The sequence below is a fragment of the Lithobates pipiens genome, unplaced genomic scaffold (assembly GCF_037356315.1).
Source record: "Lithobates pipiens isolate NorthernLeopardFrog02 unplaced genomic scaffold, aLitPip1_a1.2 Scaffold_27, whole genome shotgun sequence".
Taxonomy (NCBI): domain Eukaryota; kingdom Metazoa; phylum Chordata; class Amphibia; order Anura; family Ranidae; genus Lithobates; species Lithobates pipiens.
This window is the reverse complement of record NW_027507788.1, coordinates 62,751,967-62,774,282: the sequence shown is the minus strand read 5'-3', so window position 1 is coordinate 62,774,282 and position 22,316 is coordinate 62,751,967.

Sequence of the window (22,316 nt, the reverse complement as noted above, 5' to 3'; positions counted from 1 at the left end):
GGAACTTTTCAAAAGGGGAGTTTTTAGTGGCTTTTAGTGGCCTGTGAGTGTCTGCCTCTCCTTGGTGGCCTTCCGGACATGATATATATTTTGTTTTGCAATACCACACTGCACTGTATTGTGTACACCACCAGAAAATTTGTAGCAACTGCACCACGGCTACACTGTATTCTGTACTGTGTACACCACCAGAAAAGTAATATAATAACTGCACTACAGCAGCACTGTATTGTGTACTGTGTACACCACCAGAAGTGTATTAGCAACTGCACTACGGCTGCACTGTACTGTGTACTGTGTACACAACTAGAAGTGTGGTAGCAACTGCACTATTGCTGCACTGTATTGTGTAATGTGTACACTACCAGAAAAGTAGAATGGGCAACAATGCAAGAAGAGACTCCATCTGGCCTGTATGGGGTTCAGATGTTTGGCATTCTGCAGGTATTGTAGAGTCTTGTGATCAGTAAAGATCGTTATGGAGTGAGGGGAACCCTCCAAGAGATGACACCACTCCTCCAACGCCAATTTAATTGCGAGAAGTTTCCGATCACCAATGGCATAATTTCTCTCTGCCTGGGAATTTTTTTTGGAGAAGAACGCACATGGTTGGTGTCTCTTCTCAAGGAACTGAAGAAGGACAGCTCCCACTCCCATCAAAGAAGCGTCTACTTCAATAAAGAATGGGTCCCCAGGATTTGGTCTCCTCAAGAGAGGTCCAGAAACAAAGGCCTGTTTCAGATCGTGAAAAGCAGAAACAGCCTCAAGAGGCCAGTCTTTGGCATTCGCACCCTTCTTGGTCAAAGCGAAAATAGGCACTGCAATGGAAGAGTAATTACTTATAAACTGCCTGTAATAATTTGTGAAGCCAAGAAAGCTCTGTGTGGCCTTGAGGTTAGCAGGAAGGGGCTGAGACCTTTCCGGGATTCATACGAAGACCCAAACTAGAAACAAAACATCCCAGAAACAGGACCTCAGAACACTCAAAGGAACATTTCTCCAACTTGGCATAGAGATTATTCTCTCTAAGGTGCTGAAGTATGGTGTGGACATGGTTCCTGTGATCAGGCAGATTTTCGGAAAAGATGAGAATGTCATTCAGGTAGATGACAACAAACTGGTACAGCTGGAGCATTACACAAACCAAAGGGGATAACCGGGTATTCGTAATACCCGTCCCTAGTGTTAAATGCATCTTCCATTCGTCACCTTCCCGTATTTGAATGAGATTGTATGTACCTCTGAGATCCAACTTGGTGAAAATGGAAGCCCCCTTCAACCTGTCAAATAGCTCAGATATTAGAGGTAAGGGGTATCGGTTTTTGATAGTCACTGCATTTAAACCTTGATAGTCGATGCAGGGTCTCAGGGTACCATCCTTTTTGGCAACAAAAAAGAATCCTGCACATGCAGGTGATGATGGATTTCCAAATTAAACCTCTCTCCAGATTCTTGGCAACATAGTCAAATATGGCCTGGGTCTCTGGAATGGACAGAGGGTAGGTACGACCCCTGGGAAGAGTTGCTCCAGTGACAAGGTCAATAGCACAGTCAAAAGACCTGTTGGGAGGAAGCACCTCAGCAGACTTCTTACAGAAAACATCCTGGTAATCACTGTATTCCTCAGGAAGATCAGAACATACGGATGTGGCAGCAATGGGAAGTCTCTCATTGGGGGCCACCTTGAGAAGACAGAACGAGAAACACGAAGGACCCCAAGCCAGGATCTGCCCAGAGACCAAAGTCCAAATGTGAAGAGTGGAGCTGTAGCCAAGGAAGGCCTTGGGTAGAATGAGGAATGAAATCCACTTCTGGTGGAGTATCCCTACCAACATCCTAATAGGTAGCATCTGGAAGCGGATAGGGTCTCCTGGGAGTACAGTGCCATCAATTGCCAAGACTACTAGTGGTGTAGTGAGGGGAGAAAGGGTAGGCTTTATAGAAGAAGCAGTTCTCCGGTGCATAAAATTGCCGGCAGCCCCGGAGTCCAGACATGCTAGGACCGATTGGGGAGAAGAGCCTACATGGAGGAACACTGGAAGAAGAAGATGAGAAGGTGATGTTTCTGGGTCCAATGCTCCACCTTCTAAATGTATTAGACCTGAGCATTTCCCGGATGAAGCGAGCAGGAGTCACAAAAATTACCCTTGCCTAGGGATGAGCCGAACACCCCCCGGTTCGGTTCGCACCAGAACTTTCGAACGGACCCCACGTTCGTTACGAACGTTAGAACCCCATTGAAGTCTATGGGACTCGAATGTTCGAAATGGAAAGTGCTAATTTTAACGGCTAATATGCAAGATACTGTCCTAAAAAGGGTTTGGGGACCTGGCTCCTGCCCCAGGGGACATGGGTCAATGCCTAAAATGTTTTTAAAAATGGGCGTTTTGGCGGGAGCACTGATTTTACTGACGATTAAAGTGAAAAAAAAAGTGAAATATTCCTTTAAATATGGTGCTTGGGGGGTGTCTGTAGTATGCCTGTGAATTGCCACGTGTTTCCTGTGTTTAGAACAGTCCCTGCACAAAATGACATTAAACGGAAATAACACCATTTAAAACTGCTTGCGGTTTTAATGTTATATCTGGTTCCTGCAATATGGTTGAAAATCATTCAGAAAAATGGCATGGGTAGCCCTCCCTGCCCATTACCAGCCTATTTGGGTCTTGTACGCATATTAAGGGGAACCCTGTACCCATATTAAAAAAAGGAAATGCGTGTGGCCCCCAGGCCCTATATACTCAGAACAGCAGTATACAGGCGGTGCAAACAAGACAGGGACTGTGTAGGTTTGTTGTGTTAAGTTGAATCTGTTTGTAATTTTCAACTGGTACATTATTAAAGTGTAGCTCCAGTCAAAAAAATTATTTTACGCTTTTTGGAAAACATAGGGAAGGGTTATCACCCCTGTATAATTTGTTTTGTCGTCCATCTTTTTTCATCTCACTTGCTGTTGTCTCCTTGCGTTTGCAAGTAGGAGATGTTTGTAAGTTGGATGTTTGAAAGTAGGGGCCTGCCCTATATGCTCTGCAGAAATGGCGGAACAAGGTGTTGGTTTTGCCACAACATTGTAAGCCCTCAAAGTGACTCTTGGTGGGCGCTGGAGCGCCCTGCTGTGAACGATTATATCAAGAATTGTAATTACATGCCATTGTTGAACAGTGGTAGAAAAATTGACCTTTGGTGGTTGTGGTGCTGGTGCCACAACACTATAAGTCCTCACCGTTACTCTGGGTGGGCACAGGAAGGGGCCCTCCTGTGAAATATTATATCAAGAATTGTAATTACATGTCCCTGTTAAACAGGGGCAGAAAAATTTGGCCTTAGGCACTGCTGCTGGTGCCACCACACTGCAACCTCTTCCATATACTCTAGTTTTTTTGCTGGAATTAGCCCTGCTGCAAAGCATTGCATCAAAAATTGTACTTAAACGCCCCTGTTAAACAGGGGCAGAAAAATTGGGCCTTAGGCACTGGTGCTGGTGCCACCACACTGCAACCTCTGCCATATACTCTAGTTTTATTGCAGGAATTAGCCCTGCTGCAAAGCATTGCATCAAAAATTGTAATTAAACGCCCCTGTTAAACAGGGGCAGAAAAATTGGGCCTTAGGCACTGGTGCTGGTGCCACCACACTGCAACCTCTGCCATATACTCTAATTTTATTGCAGGAATTAGCCCTGCTGCAAAGCATTGCATCAAAAATTGTAATTAAACGCCCCTGTTAAACAGGGGCAGAAAAATTGGGCTGCTGGCATCACCCAGAACCAAAAATGTTCTTCCAACATATCAGCGGAGGAGGAAGAGGATAGACAATCAACATAACAGGACAGTCACTCAGCATCAGCATAGGCAGTCTTGAAGGGATGTGGTATTTCAAAAAAAATTATTCGGTTACATCAGCTTCAGGTGCTTGGTAGCTGTGGGTGATCCAAGACTGATTCATCTTGATGAAGGTCAGTCGATCAACTGATTCGGTGGACAGGCGCACCCTGTGATCGGTAACAAAGCCACCAGCAGCACTGAAGGTGCGTTCCGAAAGAACGCTGGATGCAGGACAGGCCAGTAGCTCAATTGCATACTGTGCAAGCTCTGGCCAGTGATCCATCCTCAAGACCCAGTAAGCCAGAGGATTTTCGGTGGGAAAGGTGTCCAAGTCTGACCTTGCCCCTAGGTATTCCTGCACCATGTAAATCAGACGCTGGCGATGGGTGCTGGAACCAATCATACCTTGGGGTTGCGGACTAAAAAATTGTCTGAAAGCATCAGTCAGACGGCCACCTTCTTCACCGCTCCTTCTGACCGATGCCTCAGCAACACGTTGTCCAGGACCAGGAGTTTGTAACCTCCCAGTCTCTGGGAACGCGTTGCACAGACCTTTCTGCAAGGCCTCCCGGAGATGTCTCATCCTCTGCTCCCTCTGCGATGGCAAGATAAGGTCGGCAACCTTACCCTTGTACCGTGGATCAAGGAGAGTGGCCAGCCAGTAATGGTCCCTCTCCTTGACCTGAAGAATACGAGGATCCTTCCGCAGGCTTTGCAGGATCAGGGAGGCCATGCAGCGTAAGTTAGCTGAGGCATTCGGTCCGGAGTCCTCTGGGTCACTAAGGACAACATGATCCGCAGCTACCTCCTCCCAGCCACGTACAAGTCCACGTGTTTCTTGGGACTGTAAATCATCCCTATAAGACTGCTGCTGCTGCTGCTGATGCTGAGTGCCAGCCTCCACCTCCATGCTGACACAATCATCCTCCTCCTCCTCTTCCGCCTCCTCATCCTCTTCCTGTGTGATGGGTGGCACAGCAGGAACACTGTCTGGATAAAGGGGGCCTTGAGAGGCAAGGAAGTCCTCCTCTTCCTGCCTCTGTTCTGCCTCAAGTGCCCTGTCCATTATTCCACGCAGCGTATGCTCCAAGAGGTGGACAAGAGGTACAGTGTCACTGATGCATGCACTGTCACTGCTCACCATCCTTGTGGCCTCCTCAAACGGTGACAGGACAGTGCATGCATCCCTGATCATGCCCCACTGGCGTGGTGAGAAAAAACCAAGCTCCCCTGACCCTGTCCTGGAGCCGTAGTCGCACAGGTACTCATTGATGGCCCTCTGCTGCGTGTGCAGCCGATGCAGCATGGCCAATGTTGAGTTCCATCTGGTGGGCATGTCACATATAAGGCGGTTTTGGGCAGGTTCAACTCCTTTTGGAGCTCAGCCAGCCGAGCACAGGCATTAAATGATCGGCGGAAATGCACACAGACTTTCCTGGCCTGCTTCAGGACATCCTGTAAGCCGGGGTACCTGCCCAAGAACCGCTGCACCACCAGGTTAAGGACGTGAGCTACACAGGGCACATGGGTCAGTTGTCCCTGTCGGAGGGCGGAGAGGAGGTTGGTGCCATTGTCGCAAACCACCATTCCTGGCTTAAGCTGGCGTGGCGTCAACCACCTCTCGGCCTGCCCCTGCAGAGCTGACAAAACATCCGCCCCAGTGTGGCTCCTGTCCCCCAAACAAACCAGCGCAAGCACGGCATGGCATCGTTTTGCCTGCGTACTTGCGTAGCCCCTGGAACGCCTACGGAGCACCGCTGGTTCTGAGGACAGAGCACTGGAAGAGGCCATGGAGGAAGAAGAAGAGGAGGGGGTGGAGGAGAGAGGTGTGTCACAACCAATAGTAGCATTTTGGAGGCGTGGTGGCGGAACAACCTCCAACACTACTGCACCTTGTCCTGCATCCTTCCCAGCAGCCAGAAGAGTGACCCAATGGGCCGTGAAAGACGGGTAACGTCCCTGTCCATGCCTGCTGGACCGTGAGTCAGCGGTAATATGCACCTTACCGCTGACCGCCCTGTCCAGCGAGGCAAGGACATTGCCTTCCACATTCCGGTAGAGAGCCGGAATCGCCTTCCGTGAGAAAAAGTGGCGTTTGGGGACCTGCCACTGAGGAACCGCACATTGTACAAACCCACGGAAGGGGGCCGAGTCTACCAACTGAAAAGGCAGCAGTTGAAGTGCTAGCAATTTAGCCAAGCTAGCATTCAACCGCTGGGCATGTGGATGGCTGGGTGTAAACTTCTTCCGCCGGTCCAGCAGCTGGGGCAGGGACATTTGCCTGCTATAATCGGACGTGGGTGTACCGCTAGCAGAGTTCCCGGAAGCACTTGGCTGTGACACACCTAATTCTACACCTTCATTCCTCTCAGAGCAGGTTTCAGAGAGGACTGAAGGTCTAGTGGGGTTGGAGATGCCAGCTGATGAGGAGCAAGGAGAGGTCCGCTTTGTTCTTTGGTGTGGGTCTTTGAGGTACGCTTGCCAACGAGCTGCATGGCAGGTCAACATATGTCTGGTCAAGCATGTGGTGCCCAAGCGGCTGATGTTTTGGCCACGTGAGATACGCTTGAGACATATGTTGCAAATAGCAGCGGTGCGATCTGATGCACTCGTCTCAAAAAAGGCCCACACCAAAGAACTTTTAGAATAACGCGCAGAGGCAGCGCTCTGCACAGGCGGAGCTCTGCGGTGTGATTCAGTCGGTGTGCTGCCCCTAAGCTGGCCCCCGGAGGGCATCCTGCCTCGTTGGACATGTGCCTCCTCCTCCTCCTCCTCCTCCCTCCTTCCAGGCACCCACATGGAGTCAGTGCCCTCATCATCCCCTCCCTCTTCATCGCTGTAGCAAACCTGGCAGTATGCTGCAGCTTGTGGAACATGACTGCCAGATTGCTGTCCTTCTTGAGCATCCCCTCTCTCTGCGCTCACGCTACTGCCTTCCTCTAGCTGAGTGTCATCATCAGAGCCCACCAAACACTGGGCATCCTCCTGGAGCATGTACCCAACACTGTGCTCAACGAGTTCAGGAGACTCCTCAGGAGGACGTGGTGGGTCTAGGGAAGGAGTCACTGATGATGACATTGAGAGGAGGGAAGACAATGCGTTGGCCGCTGCTTTGCGACTACCCTGAGACTGGGTGAGAGAGGATGAGGAGGATGAAGAGGGCTTGGTCATCCACTCTACCAAGTCGTTGGCATGTTGCGGTTCAACATGTCCAGCTGCCGAAAAGAAGGACAAGCATGTCCCATGGCCACGTGCTGATGACAATGCACCGCGTCCACGACCAGCACTGTTGTCTCTAGACACAGAGCCTGCTTGCCCTCTTTTATCGGCTCGCGCCTGTCTGCCTCTCCTTGCTGGCCTTCCAGACATGGTAATGGCCTGAAGGGAGTTGGGTAAAACAGCAGTTGGGTAGTTTATATTGTGCTGGAGGCACACACAACTTCCAATAACTCCTGCAGATGGCAATTGGGCTCAAATAGAGAACAGCTATGTAGGTGGATTATAGCGGTATGTACTGGGTACAGAGCACGCAGACAGCACGCACTATCTCCTAACACTACTGACTGCAAGCTCTATTATTAACGATAGATCACTAGCTATATAGGTTAGGTGAATATCGCGGTGTATACTGCGGTCAGGGCACGCAGACAATAACCAGAAAACAGCAGAGATAAAGGGGTATATACAGATGTATACTGTGCTGTGCTGGTGGCACACACAACTTCCAATAACTCCTGCAGATGGCAATTGGGCTCAAATAGAGAACAGCTATGTAGGTGGATTATAGCGGTATGTACTGGGTACAGAGCACGCAGACAGCACGCACTATCTCCTAACACTACTGACTGCAAGCTCTATTATTAAAGATATATAAATATAGTGAAGTGAATAGTGAATATAGTGGTGTATACTGCGGTCAGGGCACAGACAATAACCACTACACAACAGCAAGATAGGAAATCAGCCAAAAACGATCGGTGTGTACTGTGTTGAAGGTACACAGAACACCCCCTGCTTCAGATGCTAACACACTACACGAGGCCGCCTCAATGGCGGCCTTATATATTGTGGGGCGTGCACTACACAGCCTCAGCTATGATTGGCCACAGGCATCCTGCCTGTGGCCAATCATGGCTCTCCTCGCTGCTGGCGCTGCGATTGGCCAAGCATGCGGGGTCACAGTGCATGCTTGGCCAATCATGAGCCAGCAATGCACTGCGCCATCGCAGTGCATTGTGGGCCGTGAGCGCCATGCGAATTTTGACGCGAACGGACCAAGTGTTCGGATTTTGCAGACTCGAACACGAAGCTCATCCCTACCCTTGCCCCACAATAAAGACACAAGCCCAGAGTTCGGCGCCTAGCATGTTTTTCAGGGGTTAGTCTGATCCGGTCTAGCTGCATAGGTTCCTCAGCAGGCAGAGGATGCTCCACAGGGTGAGGGGGGAAGAGCTCAGGCTGACTAGGGCCCAGGGAGTGCTGGTGTCTTTTTTCTAGGAACCTCTCCTGGAAACAAATGTCAATCTGATTGCACAAGGATATTACATTGTCCAGATGGCCCTACCTGCTAATTTGTCTTTCACTCGGTCAGAGAGGCCATGTAAAAAGGTTGCAACCAGGGCCTCATTGTTCCAGCTCAATTCAACTGTGAGGATACAGAACTGAAGCGCATATTGTCCCACTGAACAAGATTCTTGGTGAAGGCATAAAAGGGCACTAGCCACTGAAGAAACCCGAGCTGGCTCCTCAAAGATGTTACGAATGAGCTTCAAGAAGTTGGACAGGCTGGAAACCACTGGATCATTCTTCTCCCACAGGGGCTACATTAGCCCGATGAGACAGAACGTTTTGAGGCTGGAGCTCAAAATGAATGGTACATTGGCTGAGGAAGCCCCTGCAGGCCTTGAAGTCCCCAGAGAAATGGGATGGAGCTGGCAGTAATAATGAATGCATGGCTGTGACTGGTGCGATAGGTGCAGCCACTGATTGTACTTGAGGCTGCGGGTTCGGGGTTCCCAAGGAGACCTGAAGCTGCTCGAAGCGAGAAGCCAGATCTTGAAGGAATCGCATCACCTGAGTCTGATTAGATTCCTTGGTCTCGATGCAATGGATCGGCTGCAGGAAGCGGCAGTTCAGCCGGGTCCATATATTATGGGGATAGTCCCCCTAATACATAAAAAACAGGGTGACTATTGACCTTGTTCCTTGAGCAACTCTGCCCAGAGGTCGTACCTACCCTCTGTCCATTCCAGAGACCCAGGCCATGTCTGAGTTTTGTTGTTGACAAAATAGATGGTACACTGAGACCCTGCATCGACTATCGAGGTTTAAATGCAGTGACTATCAAAAACCAATACCCCTTACCTGTAATATCTGAGCTATTTGAAAGGGTTGAAGGGGGCTTCTTTTTTCTCCAAGTTGGATCTAAGAGGTGCATACAATCTCATTCGAATACGAGAAGGGGACGAATGGAGGACTGCATTTAACACTAGGAATGGGCATTACAAATACCTGGTTATGCCTTTTGGTTTGTATAATGCTCCAGCTGTGTTTCAGAACTTTGTCAATTAAATCTTCAGGGATCTACTGTACCAGTTTGTTGTCATCTATCTGGATGACATTCTCATCTTTTCCAAAAATCTGCCTGCTCACAGAAACCATTTCCGCATGCCGCACTGTACTTCAGCACCTTAGAGAGAATAATCTCTATGCCAAGCTGGATAAATGTTCTGAGGTCCTGTTTCTGGGATGTTTTTTTTCTAGTTTGGGTCTTTGTATGTATCCCAGAAAGGTCTCGGCCATTACCAACTGGCCCCTTCCTGCTAACCTCAAGGCCACACAGTGCTTTCTTGGCTTCACAAATTATTATAGGCAGTTCATAAGGAATTACTTTTCCATTGCCACGCCTATTATCGCTTAGACCAGTGATGGTGAACCTTGGCACCCCAGATGTTTTGGAACTACATTTCCCATGATGCTCTGGCACTCTGCAGTGTAGTTGAGCATCATGGGAAATGTAGTTCCAAAACATCTGGGGTGCCGAGGTTCGCCATCACTGGCTTAGACCAAGAAGGGTGCGAATGCCAAAGACTAGCCTCTTGAGGCTGTCTCTGCGTTTCACGATCAGAAACAGGCCTTTGTTTCTGGACCTCCCTTGAGGAGACCAAATCCTGGGGACCCATTCTTTATTGAACTAGACACTTCTTCGATGGGGGTGGGAGCTTCTTCAGTTATTTGAGAAGAGACGTCAACCATGTGCGTTCTTCTCCAAAAAAAATTCTCAGGCAGAGAGAAGTTATGCCTTTGGTGATCGGGAACTTCTCGCAATTAAATTGGCATTGGAGGAGTGGCATCATCTCTTGGAGGGTTCCCCTCACTCCATAACAATCTTTACTGATCACAAGAATCTACAAGACCTGCAGAATGCCAAACGTCTGAACCCCAGACAGGCCAGACAGGCCATGTAGAGTCTCTTCTTTTCCCGTTTTAAATTCACGATTATGTACAAACCTGGTTCCTGCAACGGTCGGGCTGATGCACTCTCTAGGTCATTTGACACTTTGGACGATCATTCGGACCTCATGCATTGTTGTCCACTCTACCACCCTGCAATCAAAAATTCCTCTTGGCAAGACCTTTGTGCCCACTGAGCTAAGAGCTAAGATCCTTTGTTGGGGACATGATTCCAAGGTGGCAGGTTATGCTGGGTTCCTCTGATCCTTCTTGCTCATCAGTTGTCACTACTGGTGGCCTAACCTCCGCTCGAATGTTAAAGATTGCGTTAAGGCTTGTCATGTCTGTGCTCAGTTTAATTCCTCCACACAAACCCCTGCTCGTCCTCTCATGCCCTTGCCCATTCCTAAGGAGCCCTGGTCCCTCATTGCCATGGATTTTATCACTGATCTTTCACTATCAGAGAATAATACGGTCATTTGGGTGGTAATAGATCAGTTCTCCAAGATGGCTCATTTTGTTCCTCTTCCTGGTCTCCCTTCTGCCCCTGCCTTGGTTCCCATTTTTAGTACGAGAAATTTTCTGCCTTCATGGTGTTCCTTCCCATGTCATTTCGGACAGGGGTGTTCAGTTTACTTCTTGTTTTTGGAGAGCCTTTTGCAAATACCTCAACATTACCTTGGATTTTAACTCTTCTTACCATCCCCAATCCAATGGCCAGACTGAGAGGGTTAATCAAGATTTGGAGGTTTTGCTCCGTACCTTGGTCTCGGCTCATCACGATGATTGGGCATCATTACTCCCTTGGGCAGAGTTCTCCCACAATAATCATGTCAGTGTAAGTTCTGAGAAAACACCCTTTGTCACTGTTTATGGAAGACATCCCCATCTCCCTCTTCCTATGACCCGTTCTCCCGACATTTCAGCTTTGGCTACTGTTCAGGAATTATTCAATTCCATGTGGGTTGACGTTCATTATTCCCTCCAGAAAGCTGCCAACAAATTCAAGAGTTTATTTTCAAGAGTTCACCAGGAACATCAGACTTGGGTTCCTACTCTCAAATTTGCCCCAAGACTTTTAAACTGAATCCGGTTTGTTTCAAGCTCCAGATTCCACTTCTGAAGCCTTTAGTCCTCAATAAGTTCTCTTGTCCTCTCTCTACCGCAGCGTCGGTCTCTGAGGATAATCAGGAGTATGAGGTTAGCCAAATTTTGGATTCCCGACTCTGTAGAGGGATTCTCCAGTACCTCATGCATTGGAAAGGATTTGGTCCTGAGGTCATGGATCTTGTCTTCTGAGGTCTCTGCACCTTGTCTGTTGAGAACGTTTCATTTGAAGTTCCCCTCTAAATCTGGTCCCAGGGGGAGGCCTCGTAAGGGGGGGGGGGGGGGGTTCTGTCATGGTTATGCAATAGAGTTTGTCTGTCAGCTTACCTCTCACCATGTGTTCATCTCTAGAGACCAGCCACTCTCACCTGACTGCTTTTATAATCTCTCCTCTAAGCATGGCTCCACCCCAGCTCCTATCAGAGAACTCTATATTAACCTGTGCACTGCAGGTCAGCCGTGCTGATCAACATTGTGTTTGGGTTCCTGTTTCCTGCTTGCTGTGTGCTCTTTGTTTTTTTCTGTTACCAACCTTGGCGTGTTCTCAACTTTTCCTATCTGCTCGTGACCCTGACCTTTTGGCGTGTCCCCGACTATCTCTGTTTGCATGTGACCCTGAACCTTTGGCGTGTACTCTGTTGTCCTTGTCTGCTTGTGGACCCGACCTTGGCTTATTCCCTTACTATCCCTATCCTCCTGTTGCCTACTGTGTCCGTGAGCTAGGGGACACTGGGGGTCACGACCTGGAGCCAGTTGCAGCCCAGTCCATCCTCACCACTAGAGGCTCTGGTGAACACCTGCTGGCTCCTAGACTCCGCGCCCTATGGAATCTTATGCTCTAACCCCGGTGGGATCCATGTTGGTGTTCCAGCCACCCTGCCTTCCGTTACCATCCAGACTAACATCCGCAGCAGTCAGCTGTAGGGTCCACTACCTTGCAGTCTACTCCTGACCCCAATGGTGTGCATCTGTCACCTGGCCTCAGGTGGCATGACAGCATATCTTTGCTGCCCTTCTTTGTATTCGTTCCATTTCCAGCACATCCTTCCTGAGGCCTGGTGCCCAGAACTGGACAGCCTACTCCAGGTGAGGCCAGACCAAAGTCTTGTAGAGTAGGAGAATTTTCACTTTATCCCTGGAGTTAATCCCCTTTTTGATTCATGCCAATATTCTGTTTGCTTTGTTAGCAGCCCCAGGTCCTTTTCCATCCTAGCTTCCCCCAGAGGTTTCTCCCCTAGTGAGTAGTGATGGACGAACTTCCGACGGGACGTTTCGCGAACGCGAAACGCGAACGGGCACAAACGTTCGCGAAAACGACCGTTCGCCGCGGGCTCCATTGACTTCAATGGGAGGCGAATTTCGCAAACCTTTAGGTCGAATTTGCGGCCACGGGGTAATTATTAGGGGGTAGCACGTAGTCCCACCACCTGGACAATAGCATAATACATGTATGAGGTGAATTTGGGATCGATAACTACAAGCATTTTTTTTTTATTTGGGAAATTGTTCTGACAATTCAGGACTATGGAGCTAATGAAGGCAATGGAGGAGAGGGAAGGTCAGGGACCAGGGTAGGCAAACAAGAGGGTGCAGGAGATACAGAGCACTGACAGCAGCACCGTAATACAGAGCACTGACATCAGCACCGTGACATACAGCGCTGACAGCAGCTCCGTGACATACAGCGCTGACAGCAGCTCCGTGACATACAGCGCTGACAGCAGCTCCGTGACATACAGCGCTGACAGCAGCTCCGTGACATACAGCGCTGACAGCAGCTCCGTGACATACAGCGCTGACAGCAGCACCGTGACATACAGCGCTGACAGCAGCTCCGTGACATACAGCGCTGACAGCAGCTCCGTGACATACAGCGCTGACAGCAGCTCCGTGACATACAGCGCTGACAGCAGCTCCGTGACATACAGCGCTGACAGCAGCTCCGTGACATACAGCGCTGACAGCAGCACCGTGACATACAGCGCTGACAGCAGCTCCGTGACATACAGCGCTGACAGCAGCTCCGTGACATACAGCGCTGACAGCAGCTCCGTGACATACAGCGCTGACAGCAGCTCCGTGACATACAGCGCTGACAGCAGCTCCGTGACATACAGCGCTGACAGCAGCTCCGTGACATACAGCGCTGACAGCAGCTCCGTGACATACAGCGCTGACAGCAGCTCCGTGACATACAGCGCTGACAGCAGCTCCGTGACATACAGCGCTGACAGCAGCTCCGTGACATACAGCGCTGACAGCAGCTCCGTGACATACAGCGCTGACAGCAGCTCCGTGACATACAGCGCTGACAGCAGCACCGTAAGCAGCCCCAGGAGGAAGTCAGCACAGCACAGGGATGGTGTGATCCCCTCATAATAAGAACCCCCAGGAGGAAGTCAGCACAGCACAGGGATGGTGGGAGCCCCTCATAATAAGAACACCCAGGAGGAAGTCAGCACAGCACAGGGATGGTGGGAACCCCTCATAATAAGCAGCCCCAGTAGAAATATGACACCGCTCAACCTCTTCAAAGAGGAGGGTAGGGGCATATAGTACGGTGTGCTTTTTTGGGTCAGGGAAGTGAGCCAAATGAATTAAGAAGGTCTGTGTGCTTGATTCCAAAAATTGTTTATAGACATATACATGGTCTACTGATCACATGTGTTGAATTCCTCCGAGATCCATGCCTCATTCATTTTTAGAAATGTGAGGTAGTTAACACTGTGGTGAGCTAGGCGAGTACGCTTATCGGTCACAATCCCCCCTGCTGCGCTGAACGTCCTTTCGGACAGGACACTGGATGAGGGGCAAGCCAACAGTTCGATTGCAAATTGGGCAAGCTCTGGCCAGAGGTCAAGCCTGCCCACCCAGTAGTCTAGGGGTTCATCACTCCTCAGAGCGTCCACATCGGCCGTTAACCCAATGTAGTCGGACACCTGACGGTCTAGGCGTTCCCTGATGCTGGATCCGGATGACACCTGTCGATGGGTCGGCTGAAAGAATGACCTCATATCCGAAGTCACCAACACATCTTCAAACCGGCCTCTTCTTGCAGGCGCTGTTGGATTGGTACCCGCAAATCCTTCTCTGGGAGTGGGAATTGCTCCTCTGCCAGCGCACGCAAAAGCAGAATGCAGCATTTCTCGAAGCAAGGCCTGGAAGTGCTGCATTCTGACAGCCCTCTGCGACGGCGGTAACATTTCCGCCATTTTGTGTTTGTACCGGGGGTCTAAGTACGTTGCCACCCAGTACTGGTCCTTGACCCTCATGCTTTTTATACGGGGGTCCCTATTAAAACACTGGAGCATGAAGGCCCCCATTTGCACTAAAGTGGAAGCGGTGTGGTGGCCTGGCTCCTGCTCATCATCCAGGATAATGTCGTCCTCTTCATTCTCCTCTCCCCATCCTCGCACAACAGGGATCCCAGAAAGGTTTAAAGCATGCTCTTCTTGCTCCTGCTCATCCGCCCCGGCACCATCCTCCTCTGACTCCTCATCAGACTCCTGTTGTTGACTTGTCTCAGATAGAGTAGCCCCCCCTGGGAATTCATCCAGCATTGCGACTTCCTCATCTTCCCGCTCCTGCTCCTCCACAGCCTGATCAATGACACGACGCAATGCACGCTCCAGAAAGAAGGCATAAGGTACCATGTCACTGATGGCGCCATGGCTGCGACTGACCAGTTTGGTGATCTCCTCAAATGGCCGCAGAAGTCTGCATGTGTCGCGCATGAGCAGCCACTGGCGCGGTGAAAAAAAACCCAGCTCCCCAGAACCGTTTCTTTCGCAGAGTTCATACAGGTAGACGTTAACTGCACGTTTCTGCTGGAGCAGCCTATCAAGCATATAGAAGGTTGAGTTCCATCGCGTCGGGCAATCGCAAATAAGACGTCTGACCGGCAGATGGTGTCGCCGCTGAATGTCAGCAAGGCGAGCCATGGCCGTGTAAGATCTTCTGAAATGGGCCGAGATTTTCCTTGCCTGCCGCAAGATGTCCTGGACCCCAGGGTATTTGACAAGGAATCGCTGCACGACCAAGTTTAAGACGTGTGCCATGCACGGCACGTGCGTGATTTTGCCCTGTTTCAATGCGCTAAGCAGATTGGCACCGTTGTCACACACCACTTTACCAACTGTCAAATTGAGCGGTGTTAGCCACTCATCTGCCTGTGAACGCAAAGCTGAAAGGAGTGCCGGGCCAGTGTGGCTCTTTGCTTCCAGGCACAACAGACGCAGCACGGCATGGCAACGTCTCACCTGGCATGTGGAATAGGTTCTGGGGAGCTTGGGCGGTGCAGTGGAAGAGACGCTAGCAGCGGAAAAGGAGGAGGCAGCTGAGGAGGAGAGGGAGGAGGATGGAGTAGGAGGAGGAGAAGAAGAGTCAGGCCTGCATGCAATCCGTGGCGGTAAAACCAAATCTACACGGGTGCCACGGGTTACATGCTTGACGGCCGTCAGAAGGTTCACCCAGTGGGCAGTAAAACTGATATACCTTCCCTGCCCGTGTTTGCTAGACCACGTGTCTGTGGTCAGATGTATCTTGGCACCGACACTGTGTGCCAGAGATACATTCACTTGCCGCTGAACATGGCCATATAGCTCTGGGATGCCCTTCTCTGAGAAATACTTCCTTCCTGGGACCTTCCATTGTGGTGTTCCAATGGCCACAAATTTGCGAAAGGCCTCCGAGTCCACCAGTTTATATGGCAGTAGTTGGCGGGCTATGAGTTCTGACAAGCCAGCCGCCAACCGTTGGGCAAGAGGGTTATCCGGCGTCATCATTTTTTTACGCTCAAACATTAGGCCCACGGAAGCCTGCCTTTTTGCAGAAAAATGTGAGCTTGGCGTGATGGAAGGTGGAGTGGAGGACAATTGTGAGGAGAGAGGAGAAGGAGAAGTAGAAGACGAGGCTGGACGGTGAGAGCCTGCAGTGTGGCTTTGTGTGTTCCGTTGCTCCCACTGGGCTCGGTGATGGCTGCTCATGTGCCTTCTTAAGGCGGTCGTCCCTAGGTGAGTATTGGGCTTACCGCGACTAACGCGTTGACTGCAAAGATTGCAGATGGCAACGCTATTGTCAGCAGCGGACACGTTAAAAAAAGCCCACACTGCGGAGCCATGTGCCGGTGTCCTGGGAGCGCCAGATGTGACCGTACATGGTCGATGACTCGCTCCTGATACATTTGCAGTCTGCTTTGTCCCTGCTGTGCAATGTAAGTCATTGCTGCTTCTCCTCCCTATCTGCTGGTCCATATCTCCCTCTGAACTCCCCTCCTCTTCCTCTCTTGTGGGCACCCACGTGACATCACTAGACACGTCATCATCAACGTCACCTTCCCCACCGCTATAAGTAGAGTAGGCAGCAACACCGGGGACCAACCTCCTCCTTGGGCTGATCTGGGTACTGGCGTCAGACTGCTGAGTAGCGCTTGTTGCTACCTCCTCTTCCTGATCCAATACCAAGAGTGGCTGCGCATCAGAAATGTCCTCTTGATATGGATCGGAAAATAATTCCAGTGACTCAAGCGGAAGGTATGTGGTGGTGGTGGTGGTGGTCGTGTTGTTGGTGGTAGTGTCTTTGGGGGTGCACATAGCAGAGAGTGAAGAAGAGGGTGCAGATCGAGAGGATGAGGAGGGTGCAGAAGAGTAAGGCTGAGCGAGCCACTCAACCAAGTCTGGTGCATCCTTTAAAGTAATTGAACGCACCTTCTGCAACTTCCCACTTTGGCTCAAGCCTGTTGCTCCTGCCCTACCCCTACCACCCCTGCGGAAGGGCCTGCCTCTTCCTCTGCATGTCATTTTTTAAATGACCCTGTGACAAAACTCTTAGTCCCTATACCGCTGAAGGACTGCTGCAGTATAGGTGAGCGGTCAGCAGTGGTGCACGTCAACCCTATCTATTGTGGACCTATAGCGGTCCTTACAGAACAGCAGACTGTACCGCACTCAAGCCTATGTACCGTAGCACCCTATACCAAGTTACCAGTCCTTATAAGAACTTTTGTGGACCAAGCAGGTTGTGTATTAGTGTTTAGCAGACTGTACGTCAGTCCCTATACCGCTGAAGGACTGCTGCAGTATAGGGCAGCGGTCAGCAGTGGTGCACGTCAACCCTATCTATTGTGGACCTATAGCGGTCCTTACAGAACAGCAGACTGTACCGCACTCAAGCCTATGTACCGTAGCACCCTATACCAAGTTACCAGTCCTTATAAGAACTTTTGTGGACCAAGCAGGTTGTGTATTAGTGTTTAGCAGACTGTACGTCAGTCCCTATACCGCTGAAGGACTGCTGCAGTATAGGGCAGCGGTCAGCAGTGGTGCACGTCAACCCTATCTATTGTGGACCGATAGCGGTCCTTACAGAACAGCAGACTGTACCGCACTCAAGCCTATGTACCGTAGCACCCTATACCAAGTTACCAGTCCTTATAAGAACTTTTGTGGAACAAGCAGGTTGTGTGTTAGTGATTAGCAGACTGTACGTCAGTCCCTATACCAATGAAGGACTGCTGCAGTATAGGGCAGCGGTCAGCAGTAGTGCACGGCAACCCTATGTATTGTGGACCGATAGCGGTCCTTACAGAACAGCAGACTGTAACGCACTCAGGCCTATGTACCGTAGCACCCTATACCAAGTTACCAGTCCTTATAAGAACTTTTGTGGAACAAGCAGGTTGTGTGTTAGTGATTAGCAGACTGTACGTCAGTCCCTATACCAATGAAGGACTGCTGCAGTATAGGGCAGCGGTCAGCAGTAGTGCACGGCAACCCTATGTATTGTGGACCGATAGCGGTCCTTACAGAACAGCAGACTGTAACGCACTCAGGCCTATGTACCGTAGCACCCTATACCAAGTTACCAGTCCTTATAAGAACTTTTGTGGACCAAGCAGGTTGTGTGTTAGTGATTAGCAGACTGTACGTCAGTCCCTATACCAATGAAGGACTGCTGCAGTATAGGGCAGCGGTCAGCAGTAGTGCACGGCAACCCTATGTATTGTGGACCGATAGCGGTCCTTACAGAACAGCAGACTGTAACGCACTCAGGCCTATGTACCGTAGCACCCTATACCAAGTTACCAGTCCTTATAAGAACTTTTGTGGACCAAGCAGGTTGTGTGTTAGTGATTAGCAGACTGTACGTCAGTCCCTATACCAATGAAGGACTGCTGCAGTATAGGGCAGCGGTCAGCAGTAGTGCACGGCAACCCTATGTATTGTGGACCGATAGCGGTCCTTACAGAACAGCAGACTGTACTGCACTCAGGCCTATGTACCGTAGCACCCTATACCAAGTTACCAGTCCTTATAAAAACTTTTGTGGACCAAGCAGGTTGTGTGTTAGTGTTTAGCAGACTGTGCGTCAGTCCCTATACCGCTGAAGGACTGCTGCAGTATAGGGCAGCGGTCAGCAGTAGTGCACGGCAACCCTATGTATTGTGGACCGATAGCGGTCCTTACAGAACAGCAGACTGTAACGCACTCAGGCCTATGTACCGTAGCACCCTATACCAAGTTACCAGTCCTTATAAGAACTTTTGTGGACCAAGCAGGTTGTGTGTTAGTGATTAGCAGACTGTACGTCAGTCCCTATACCAATGAAGGACTGCTGCAGTATAGGGCAGCGGTCAGCAGTAGTGCACGGCAACCCTATGTATTGTGGACCGATAGCGGTCCTTACAGAACAGCAGACTGTAACGCACTCAGGCCTATGTACCGTAGCACCCTATACCAAGTTACCAGTCCTTATAAGAACTTTTGTGGACCAAGCAGGTTGTGTGTTAGTGATTAGCAGACTGTACGTCAGTCCCTATACCAATGAAGGACTGCTGCAGTATAGGGCAGCGGTCAGCAGTAGTGCACGGCAACCCTATGTATTGTGGACCGATAGCGGTCCTTACAGAACAGCAGACTGTAACGCACTCAGGCCTATGTACCGTAGCACCCTATACCAAGTTACCAGTCCTTATAAGAACTTTTGTGGACCAAGCAGGTTGTGTGTTAGTGATTAGCAGACTGTACGTCAGTCCCTATACCAATGAAGGACTGCTGCAGTATAGGGCAGCGGTCAGCAGTAGTGCACGGCAACCCTATGTATTGTGGACCGATAGCGGTCCTTACAGAACAGCAGACTGTACTGCACTCAGGCCTATGTACCGTAGCACCCTATACCAAGTTACCAGTCCTTATAAAAACTTTTGTGGACCAAGCAGGTTGTGTGTTAGTGTTTAGCAGACTGTGCGTCAGTCCCTATACCGCTGAAGGACTGCTGCAGTATAGGGCAGCGGTCAGCAGTAGTGCACGGCAACCCTATGTATTGTGGACCGATAGCGGTCCTTACAGAACAGCAGACTGTAACGCACTCAGGCCTATGTACCGTAGCACCCTATACCAAGTTACCAGTCCTTATAAGAACTTTTGTGGACCAAGCAGGTTGTGTGTTAGTGATTAGCAGACTGTACGTCAGTCCCTATACCAATGAAGGACTGCTGCAGTATAGGGCAGCGGTCAGCAGTAGTGCACGGCAACCCTATGTATTGTGGACCGATAGCGGTCCTTACAGAACAGCAGACTGTAACGCACTCAGGCCTATGTACCGTAGCACCCTATACCAAGTTACCAGTCCTTATAAGAACTTTTGTGGACCAAGCAGGTTGTGTGTTAGTGATTAGCAGACTGTACGTCAGTCCCTATACCAATGAAGGACTGCTGCAGTATAGGGCAGCGGTCAGCAGTAGTGCACGGCAACCCTATGTATTGTGGACCGATAGCGGTCCTTACAGAACAGCAGACTGTAACGCACTCAGGCCTATGTACCGTAGCACCCTATACCAAGTTACCAGTCCTTATAAGAACTTTTGTGGACCAAGCAGGTTGTGTGTTAGTGATTAGCAGACTGTACGTCAGTCCCTATACCAATGAAGGACTGCTGCAGTATAGGGCAGCGGTCAGCAGTAGTGCACGGCAACCCTATGTATTGTGGACCGATAGCGGTCCTTACAGAACAGCAGACTGTACCGCACCCAAGCCTATGTACCGTAGCACCCTAGACAGACCAAGTTACCAGTCCTGATAAAGAGCTTTGTGGAACAAGTGAGTTGTGAATGATTAGCAGACTGCAGCAGAAGGGCAGCAGTCAAGTATAATATTCTTTCTATATTTGGAAGAAAGAATATTATACGTGTACAAGCCTATTACCGTACCACTGATACCAGTCCTGAAAAGAACCTTTGTGGAACTAATAGTAACAGCAAGTCTTTAAAATTATCCTCACTGCCTGACACACTGCTTCCTGCCTGTCCCTATACAAATTGGCAAAAAAGAGTAGGCTGGAACGATTAGCTGGAACAGCTCTTTTGTGGACCTGATAGTAACAGCTAATGATGATGATGATGATGATGATGAAGAAAGACTAATCTGGCTGAGCTGTCCCTAAAATAGCAGCATACAGCGCTCTGTCCCTTTATCTAAACTGACAAAAGAAACTCAGGCTGCTGACCTAACACCTATACCAGTCCTGAAAAGAACTTTTGTGTACCAAATAGCTAGCGTTTTCTCTGTCCCTACTCCACACAGGATCCTTTCCCTACAGTGACAGAAGAAAGAATGTAAAATGGCCACCGGATCGGGTGTATTTATAGGTTAGGGGGAATGTCCAAGTGTCCATGAGCTGTCATGTCTCAATTGGTTGTCCTGTAACACATGATAAACGTGTCACGAAAGGTTAAAGTTCTTGTATACATTAAACACGTAAGTCCGCCGGGGCGAACGACGGAAAAAGGCGTTCGAACCCGCGGACGGCGAAAGTCGGAAATTCGCCGCGAAACGACCGCCGGGCGAACCGTTCGGCCATCACTACTAGTGAGTAGATTGCATTCATACTTTTGCCACCCAAATGCATTATTTTACATTTTTCTACATTAAACCTCATTTGCCATGTAGTTGCCCACCCCTTTAATTTGTTCAGATCTTCCTGCAAGGTTTCCACATCCTGCGGATAAGTTATTGCCCTGCTCAGCTTAGTGCTGTCCGTAAATACAGAGATTGAGCTGTTTACCCCATCCTCCAGGTTGATCCCATCAACATGGAAATAAAATGCTTTGGGGCGTGTTGAGGGCATGTGGCCTGGTTTAGTTAGAGAGGGGGGCGCTCCCCCCTTTCCTGGCCTGCCAGGCTGTGTGCTCAGATATGGACATGCTGCTTTTTTGTATTGCCGGTGTTCTGCCTAATAGAGTCCGCCTATCAAATGCTGTCCGCTCCGTAGTGCGCATGCGCAGTACGGAGCAGACGAAGCTTCGGAAAAACTCCGAAGCTGAACGGCGCCTGCGCCGTGAGTGGAGGAGGTAGCCCCACTATCCAAGCGGACATAGGGTTGAGAATTTTAGAGGGCCCCTCGCGGGCGAGCTTCGCTCGCCATGCTTCGGGCTCGGCCTCGCTCCGCTCGGCTCTTTTTTATTCTAACTCTATGTCCACTTGGATAGTGAGGATAGAACCTGGACTTACGGCGCAGGCGCCGTTCATCCTCGGTAATTTTCGGAAACTGTGTTCCTGTGTACTGCGCATGCGCAGTACGCAGGGGACAGTATCTGATAGAGGACACTATTTTACAAGACACCGGCATTTATTTTTTGCTTTCAGCTGTTTTTGGTGAAGCCTGCTGATAGCTGATGACTCAGTTGTTGTTAAGGACACTGCACCTGGCTTCCTGGCCAGCTCCTTAACAACATATTGACTGTGCGCTCGGTGGGAGAACATCCCGCTGAACGCACAGAAAATTTAGGTGTTAGCCCAACACTATATGTACATTGTGAGACATTGTTTGTTTCTTAACCACTTAAATACTGAGCACTTTCACTCCCTTCCAGCCCAGGCCAATTTTCATCTTTTAGTGCTGTCACACATTGAATGACAATTGCACGGTCATGCAACA